The sequence below is a fragment of the Macrotis lagotis genome, chromosome X (genome assembly GCF_037893015.1).
Source record: "Macrotis lagotis isolate mMagLag1 chromosome X, bilby.v1.9.chrom.fasta, whole genome shotgun sequence".
NCBI lineage: Eukaryota > Metazoa > Chordata > Mammalia > Peramelemorphia > Peramelidae > Macrotis > Macrotis lagotis.
This window is the reverse complement of record NC_133666.1, coordinates 344172730-344182412: the sequence shown is the minus strand read 5'-3', so window position 1 is coordinate 344182412 and position 9683 is coordinate 344172730. Positions and strand designations below refer to the sequence as shown.

The following is a 9683-nucleotide window of genomic DNA, read 5'->3' as shown; positions in this document are numbered from 1 at the left end:
TCCTGCACCCACTTTGACTTTATCTTGGAATAAGGTGTGACATATTGATCTGTTCCTGCTTTCTGCCATGCTATCTTCCAATTTTCCCACAATTTTTATTGAAGAGGGAGTTCTCACCTCGTCTCTTCTTCCCCCATTGCAATAGATGTAATTTATCCCATTCACCTTCCCCCTTCCTCCTCTCTTTAATGTCTCCCTTTTTTAATGAAATAATTTTTAAAAATCATTTCATCAAAGTCACAGACATACCATGAATGTCTATAACTTCAGCCCTAAGTATATTCCCTCTAATAGTTATAATTCTCAAGAATTATTAGATTCTTCCTCCCAAGTGTGGATGTAAGTTGTTAAATCTTATTGGATAACAGTTTTTTTAATCTTTCCCCTATTTACCTTTTTAATGTATCTTTTGAATCTCCTGTTTGAAGATCAAATTTTCTGTTTACCAGTCTTTTCATCAGGAAAGATGGAAAGTTACCTATTTAATTAAATGTCCATCTTTTCCCCTGAAAGAGAAGGTTCAGGATAGTGAATTCTTGGTTATAATCCAAGCTCCTTTGCTCTCAGAACATATTCTGGACCCTTCAGTCCTTCTTGTTGATGTAGCCAGGTCCTGTGTAATCCTAACTTCAACTGCTTTGTATTTAAATTGCTTCTCTCTGGCCTTTTGCAGAATTTTTCTCCTTGATCTGATAATTATGGAATTTGGTCATAATATTCCTTGATGTTTTTATATTGGGATTCCTTTTAGGAGGCTATCTATGTATTGCAATGACTTGCAATGACTATTTTGTCCTCTGGCTCCAGGATATCAGAGCAGTTCTCTGAAGTATGGAGTCCAGGCTCTTTTTTTTTTTTCTGATCAAGGTTTTCAAGAAGTCTTATGATTCTTAAAGTGTCTCTCCTTGATTTATTTTCCAAGTCAGTTGTTTTCCTAATAAGGTATTTTACATTTTCTCTTATTTTTTTCATTTTTTCAAATTTCTTTGACAGATTCTTGGTGTCTCATGAAATCATTAGTTTCCATAGATTAATCTTTGTTTTAGAGAAGATTTGCTTCATTTATTTTTGCATCTCCTTTTCTATTTGTGCAATTCTATTTTTGAAGGAGTTTTAATCTTTTTCTATTTGCCCAATTGTGTTTTTTGCCTTATTCCAATTGTATTTTTTTTTGCAAGGCAAGTGGGGTTAAGTGGCTTGCCCAAGGCCACACAGCTAGGTAATTATTAAGTGTCTGAGACCGGATTTGAACCCAGGTACTCCTGACTCCAACGCTGGTGCTTTATCCACTGTGCCACCTAGCCACCCCCAATTGTATTTTTCAAGGATTTGTTCTCTTCTGTCATTTTTGTAGTAAAACATTAATTTTTTTCTTACATAGTGTTAATTTTCACTTGTGTTTCTTTCCCCAATTTTTCTGTTTGATTTTTTAATTTCTTTTCTGATGTTTTTTAATTCTTCTTTGAAGCTTCACACAGAGCACTCCTGTCCTCCTTTTCTGAACGGGGGTCCTTATCTCTCTCTAAAGTTACATTCATTAGACCCTTCTTTGCTCTGGTCTTTCTTCATTTTGGGACATTGGCTTTTCCTAGAGTCTCATTTGGGGAGGGGCTGGTTTGCAGATTTTTGGTGTTGAGAACCATGGAGGCCCTGTTTACTGGGGTTAGGAACTCTGGTTACTCAATGAACCAACCAGTAAGGAACCAGAAGCTTCTCTGCATTGTTTCCCTAGGCCTGGGGCTAGGTCTGGGCTGTACTAACTCAACCTAGTCACTGGGCTAGGCTATCAAGGCTAGAAAAGACTGAGGATCTCTTTGGATAGTCAGCACTAGGAAACTTCTGCTGCCCCCACCCCAGCCTTGGGGAATGATGTGAATATTTGTGACTATTTCTGTTTTTGTATTAGAGAAAGCCAGGCCCTCCCACTACTGGAAACACCAGGGCTCACAGTCTGGGCCTTTCAAACCAAACAAGCTGACCAGATTGGTGTCCTTGGAAGCTGCTTTGGAGCTCTCCTTGTCTGCCTGTCAAACATACACCACAAAGACTTCCACTGTGGTTCTCAGGTGAGTCCCTGGGCATATCCACCCCACCCCCCACCATGACAGACTTTGCTGGATGATTTTCCCCTCTGTTCTGAGGATTCTGTGGATCCAAAATCTGTTAAGAGGCTTGATTCATGTAGGTTCTGAGGAAAAGTCAGGCGAGCTTAAAACAGTGCCTGACTTCTCTCTGTCATCTTAGTGGGAAGTGTAAACTTGTTTTCTATTGCAAATCTGAGTCCCTTAACTCACAGCCTTTCATGTTTCTTTAAATTGATTTGGCACAAATAGCAGAGGTTAGGATAATACAGTAGAAAATGGGTGAGGAAAATTTTTATTACATCATTCATGGGATATATTTGGTCAAACATTTAATTAATTTACCCCATAAAACCCTAGATTTATTGAATTTCAATTTCCATCTGAATTTGGCTCACTGACTAAGGTTCCCCACCCCATGCAGTAAAGGGTATAAGAGCAATATAGGTCCTACTGTGGTGCTATACTATGAGTAGGGTTAGCACTAGAATGAATTGTGCAAGGTGATTTATATGTGTTGAGTCACTCTGGGTGATTCCATTTTAAAACCCTGTTTAAAACTTTGACTATGTGTTAGCTAGCCTGCATGAGATGGAGGGGATGCACATCATCCCTAACCCACTCTTCTCATAGTTACATTCCAATCAAAGCACTTATGGAGAAGCTCAGGTGGCACTTACCTCATCACTTCATTATTATGTGCTCCAATCAAAATACTTCTGCCCTTATATGGAAATCAATTTCTCCCATTCATAGAAGGTATCTCACAGTTTGAATGGAAGCTGACTCACTCAATACTTACTGCTCTGGTATTTTGAACAAACTCCTTTTAACTTTTTCTTCCTGAGGTGGCCTTATAAATAAGAATTAAGCCAAATCAAAGATTTTTTTCCCTTTTAATATCATCTTGAATAAATTAATTAAGCTATTCACTAGTTATCATAATCTTTTGTTTGAGCAACACTTGTTGGGAAGGGAATGAAGTCTTCAGATATTCCATTAAGAGATAGTGACTAGAAAAGGACCCTGAATATAAAAATGAATTATTGTTCATTTGGTAGCAATAGTTAATGTGGCGGGGAGATAAAATTTTAGTCTAATAAATATTTTCTAAAGGGAGCAGAGTGGTCATCTCCATGACCCCAATCTCCTGCTCCCATCTAGTTATCTAGTTAGGAAGCAAAGTATTGAAAAACTATTAATTGAGCTTCCAGCTGTTCTTGGCTTCTTGTGAATTGCATTTAGAATGAAAACTCCTATGGACAAATACATAACCTGCCTGGGCAATATGCATACATAACTTACATAATATACATATAATATGGATATAGGATGTTTAATATGTTTACTTATGATATTAAAACAGAGTATATAATTTATTGGGGAAAATAAATTTTACTGAGAAATATAATCTTTGATCCAAGTTAGATTATAGTCCTGCTATTTACTGTCCTAGACACACCACATCTACAGTATTTTGATCAATTATGAGAACCACATTTTGGGAAAAAACTCAATAGGAATACTTGTTTAATTTCAAAAATTAAAATATTAACTAATTAATTATTTTTTAAAATTGTGATTTGAATTCAGGCACCCCATCCTCCTGTTTAGCTTCAAAGACTGCCTTATTTTCTTAATCCTAGAGGTCAGTACGAGGAATAATGGGAACAAATTGCAAAAGCTTCCATTTAAGATGGATATTGGGAAATATTTCATGAGTTGAAGAAGCAGATCTGGGTTTGATATAAGGAAAAACTTCTTGACAATTCTGACTGTTCTAAAGTGGGGAGTATTCAATGGGGGACCACTTGCTGAATTCAAGGTAGAAAAATTTTTTTTCAAGTGTGAATCCAGATGATTTTTGAGGACATTCCTGATTCTGAGATTTAGTGATTCTATGAACAAAGACCTGATGTTTAGTGCTCATTTGAGTTCTCCTGCACCTTTGTAATACTTTGTGATTCCGTCCTGTGTTCCTTGCCTATGCCCCAGTTTCTATTTAGGTTCCAGTTTCAGTTGTTTAAGCTTTGTTAAGTTAAATCTTAACCTCTCAGGCTCATCTGTGAAATAGTCATGTCCCAGAGGATTGTTCTCAGAGGATCAATTGAGATAATACATTTAAAGCTCTGGTAACTATAAAATGCTCTATAAATGTAAACACCAAGCATCTCCATTCCTTGTTAACTGAAGCCCAGACCAATTGCTGCCAAACCTTTTGCAAATATAGTTCAGTCTTAAGTAGTTTTCCCTTGACAGGTCTACCTGGAGTTGCTTGGCAGACTCACCAAGTTACAATGCAGAATGTCTACCCTACCATATAATAGTGGTTCACATCTTTCTTTTTAAAATGATCATCACTATAGCAACACTCTTAATTAGTTGGTAAGACTGATTCTTTGTACTAGGTCATTATAACAAAAACTGTAATTTAATCCTGTTAAATTAAGTTAAAAAAAAGATATTTTAACATTAAAATAGCATGTAACAAAATAAATATGAGTCTGAAGACTTTCTGCCCTTGTGCAGTAACCACAGTGAAAAATTACTTTTAAAAACTGTTCAGTTGTGTTCAAAATGTGTTTATATTTTTCATCAGGAAAGGTTCTTTCCACCCACCCTTAGGAATAATCTTTAAAAAAAAAACAAGTTCTATCATCAGGAACCCAGGTATAAAACCTACTGGAATCTCTACTTTGTAAAGGTATGCTTTTTAATGCCAATGACCCATTCATTAGAAAAGAAGGGAAAAACAAGAGCAAGGCAGAGAGAACATTGCAATCTCCCAGGTAACCATATTCTCAATGGAAATCACCACAAGGTTTAGATGAAAAAAACTTTTGGGGAGATGGAGCTTCAACAGCATGGTCTTTTCTTTGTAATTTCTGTTATGAACAGGGAGAGGAAGCATTGAGGTTGAAGAGGATGTTGAAAACTACCAATCAGGGTACAAAAAGTCATTGAGTGATTTCAAAAGTATTTTTAATTCTAAAATTATTGCACTATGATTATAAACCAAAGAGGAAGCTATTTTATTGTTAGTAAGCTTTCCTTCCTTCCTTTCTTCCTTTTTTTCCTTATAGACAGAAGACTCATGAACTTGATAGACAGTCCTATTTCTTCTACATGATATTCCTGTATCTCCAATAGATCTGATAATTGAAACCAGATGTCAAGAAGATATCTTTAACTTAGCACGGCCAAAATTGAACTCATAATCACTTGCTCTAATCCTACTCCTCTTTTTCTATTGAGGCCAGTACCATCCTTCCAGTCACCTATCACAACTTCAGTATTATACTCTTGACTTTCTCTCCTCCACATTGTCAATCAGTTGTCAAATCTTTTCATTTCTACATCTCTTACATCTTTTACCTTCATTCTACTCTAACAGCCTGAAGTTCTAATTCTTATACTTCTACTTGTGTGACTTTAGGCAAGTCACTTAACTTTTCTTGTTCTCATTTTCTATATCTGTAAAAAATGGATAAAAGATATAGAAACTACCTCAAGCAGTTGATGTGAAGCTCAAATGAGACAGTGTGTGTTGTTTTGTAAGCCTTAAAGTGCTTTGTAAAGGTAAGCAATCATAATACAGAGTTTATAGCTATGTCTTAGACATTTTTGTATCTATCATAAACTACTGTGCCCTGCCTTAGATATAGGAAATTATCACATGAAAATGTGTTCAATGAATGGAAAAGAAAAATTTGGAAGATGACATAATAATTATTGCATTATTTCCTTGTGTGTAGACTCCTCCCTAAACCTATAAAGTACACAAAAGTAGGAATTCTTTTTATTTTTTAGTTTTGAATCCATACTTAAAATGCTTAGCCTAGTAATTGACACATGGTAAGGGCTTAATAAACAAATTTTTCAATCATTTATTTAAAACATTTGAATTTTTAAGTGTTATTAAGTACCTTCATGTATATGCCTTTCAAGTCCAACTTTATTTAGGATAACCAGGTGACATAGTGTATAAAAAGTCATGACTGGAGTTAGGAAGACTCATGGTCATGGGTTTAATCTGGCCCAAGATACTAGCTGTATAACCCTGGGTAAGTCACTTAATCCTTTTGTCTCACTTTCTTCATCTATAAAATAAGATAGAGAAGGAAATGGCAAATCACTTCAGTATCTTTGCCAGGAAACCCTATATTGGATTACAAAGATTCAGATACAACTGAACAAATCAATCTAGTTTTTGTTATTGCAAAAATCTTAATAGTATGACAATCTTGTAAAACTTATTCAATATTATGGAAAAATAACTTTCATAGATTCTAGTATGACATTCTTTGCCTGGCTATGAGTATTCAACAACATTTCTCTTAAATTCACAATAGAAAAATTTTTTCTCTCTCACCATTTAGTGCAGTTTATTTTTCTCTTGTTTTTCTTTGATTCTTACACAACTGGCTAGAAGGAAGTCTCTACATGTCAGCAGTACTCAATGAAATGTAAATATATTCTTGGATTTATTTTGAGTTTCTTTTATTTCCTTGTCTCTAGCTGGTTGTTCATGCAAATGGGTCACTGGGAGACTTGGTCATACTGAGGATCCTCCCAGTGAGAAAGGTGGAGAGATAATGAAAAGAGATTAGAAAGGATATTGTTTTCTGCTTATCAAAAGGAACTCACATAGTAAGGATCAGAAGTTGACTTGAAGAAATGTTATTAATTCAAGATCATTCAATGATTCTGTGCTCCTGAATACAATTTTGTATTTCCCCTTGAAATTATTTGTAATGCCTTTGAATATTTATCCATATTTAATGAAAGGAGTATAGTTCTAGAATATAGAATCCAAAGAACTGGTGTGGGGTTTGGGGGTTTCAGATTTTCTTTGGGTACCTGGGGAAAAGGGATAGCAATGACATAGGTACCAGATACTGAAGTCTTGGGGTTCAAGTACAGAAGCTCTTCCCAGACTCCTAGGAGACCTCATTCCTCACCACAACCCTTATATTTCTTTGTCCTTGTCTTCTCATTTTCTTTGCTAGATAGTTTATGTTACTGGGCTCTGGGTCACTTAATGTGAGTAGCTGAGAAAATATTGAACGGAAGAAAAAACAAAAATGAAACTTTCAGGGAAACAATAATAAAACATTAATTTGAAAATTGTCTGAGACCATTTCTACATAGCCTTTGCAGATATGTGCAAATTATATGTGAATACAATGAAGAACTTGCTTTTTTACTCCAACTGTCCTCTTCAAAATCTGGAGACTTCTATCTGCAACGTTGATGATTCAGATGGATGCCATTTTGTCAAAAAAGTGGGTGTCTTGGTCTCTGGCAGTGATAATAACAACAGAAAGAATTTATCACTGAGGAAAGTTGGTGGTTAGGAAGCAGTAAAGGAAACAATCATTTATTCTTTTCCTCTCACCAGAAATGACCAATGCATGCACTCTACAACAGATAAAGGTTGGCTCCCTTCCTCTTAGGATTTTACCATTGGTACAATATCAGATTCAGATGAGTCTTATGTAACTACGATACACCCAGATATATTTTCAATAGCTGTGTGGCCAGATGGAAAAATCATTTGGTCCTCAGGATCAAAGATTTCAGTTTCCTAGGAACATAGGTTTTGACTGTCACCTCAATGGGACAGCAGAGCCTTTATGAAGTGAAAGTCATGAATTTGTGATGATGCCACATGTAAGCAAATTTCAGGGCAGTGATGTACATATTGAAGAACAGGAAAGCAGCAGAGTAGAAATATTTTTAAAATGCCAAAGTAGAATATATAACACAAGAATGTCCAGAGTTCCTTCAAAGAGATTTTGAACTAATATTTCTAGAAGTGAAATCTGACAAGTTAAAGATACTAACAGCAATGCAGAAAAACAAAAATGTTATGAACACATACAGTGAGGAGGTTGAAAATGAAAGGGAAATGCTGTTAGAAAAGTTTACAAATTGTGATAAATTTGTTATGCTCTCCTTACTAAATACTATTGGACTGACTTTATTAATCCACCATCTAGATTGGACTTTCTTGGACAAAATACAGGCAATATTCTCTTTGAAACAACTGAGCATTATCAACATCTAGGAATTTCTGTTGATGATCTTTGCTGCTACAATGATTTGTCATAGTACAGATTCTTTTGTTGGAAATATCTTCATGAATTCCATACAAGATGGTTACATCATGAAGAAATTAAGTAGAAGTTAGGTGACAGTTTTATGTGGACTTGACATTGTCCATAAACACTGTCAAGAGTACAGCTTTTAAAAATATTCACTTCTAGATAAAAAAATCAGCATTTGTAAAGTTCAGAATTTATGTAATTTATGAGATTTTTAGAAAATGGCAAATGTCTACTCTTTATATTTGTGTTTAATATACATTACCCACCCACCTTGTATAAAAGCAATATATGAATCCAAGGTTTCATCCTATCCTATGTGTTTATGGAAAAGATTTCATTATTTCTCTTTTATAATTGAAAATAAGTTTTATATACATCTTTCTGAAAATAAATCACAGGTTAAGAAGATAAAAATAATATTTCTTTATCTATTCTGATGCTTTTCAAATTAATTTCTGAAATATTTTAACTTCAGACTCATGTAAATCTTTTCAGGTTGTGATATTTATTTATTTATTTATTTGTTTATTTATTTATTTGTTTATTTATTTTAGTTGGGATATTTAGATTCAGGTTAAAAGTATTTCTCCAAATTTATTGGAAAAGCAGTATGTTTAAACAATTTATTTTTTAAAAAGTTAATCTTCCTCAAATCTAAAAATCTTAGGGTTTTGATATTTTCCTCATTTTCATTCTCTGTAGTTACACACATACACAAATACACACATGCACACACATACACATTGTGTCAACATCATTATCTGATCTAAGATGTTTTAGGTCTTGGGTTTAAAAATCTTTTTCAGAATGTAAACATATTTGTTCATTATAGATAATTTTCTCTTTGTTTCATTGTCTATTTCATTTTTTGCTCCTATGATGAACTGAAACTACTCCATGTTACAAAATATTTCCATGACAGCTTTCAATATAATCTGGAAAAAAAAAGAAAACACTTTGGAATTAAAGGACCTAGGTTAAAATATGGCCTCTGATGCTTACTACCTTTGCGTCTTTTTTTTAACATTCTAAGTTGTTTTTTTAAATATTCTAGCTATTACTTTCATCAACTATAAAATGAGGCATTAGACTAGACAACTTCTGAGGTAATTTCTTATTTTACTAGGTCTCTAATTCAATTATCTTTAAGGTTCTTATAAGCTCTAAAACCTTATGGTGAATATATAGTTTTCTAAACATTAGAAATTTTGGGGCGGCTAGGTGGCGCAGTGGCTAGAGTACCGGCCCTGGAGTCAGGAGTACCTGAGTTCAAATCCGGCCTCAGACACTTAATAATTATATAGCTGTGTGGTCTTGGGCAAGCCACTTAACCCCATTGCCTTGCAAAAAATAAAAAATAAACATTAGAAATTTCCATCTAGCAAAAAAAGGATATTAATACAGGAGCAGAAGTTGGGAATCTAATGGATTATGCTATCTGACAAGGTGTTTCCTGATCTTGAAAGAAAAAATGCAATTTATGTCAAAATCA

General features: G+C 34.4%; 1 pseudogene; it reads left to right on the top strand.

Moving 5' to 3' along the window:
- The first annotated feature begins 250 nt into the window (after window positions 1–250).
- Window positions 251–8274, top strand: LOC141499098 (methylmalonic aciduria and homocystinuria type D homolog, mitochondrial-like; annotated as a pseudogene).
- The last annotated feature ends 1409 nt before the right edge of the window (window positions 8275–9683 follow it).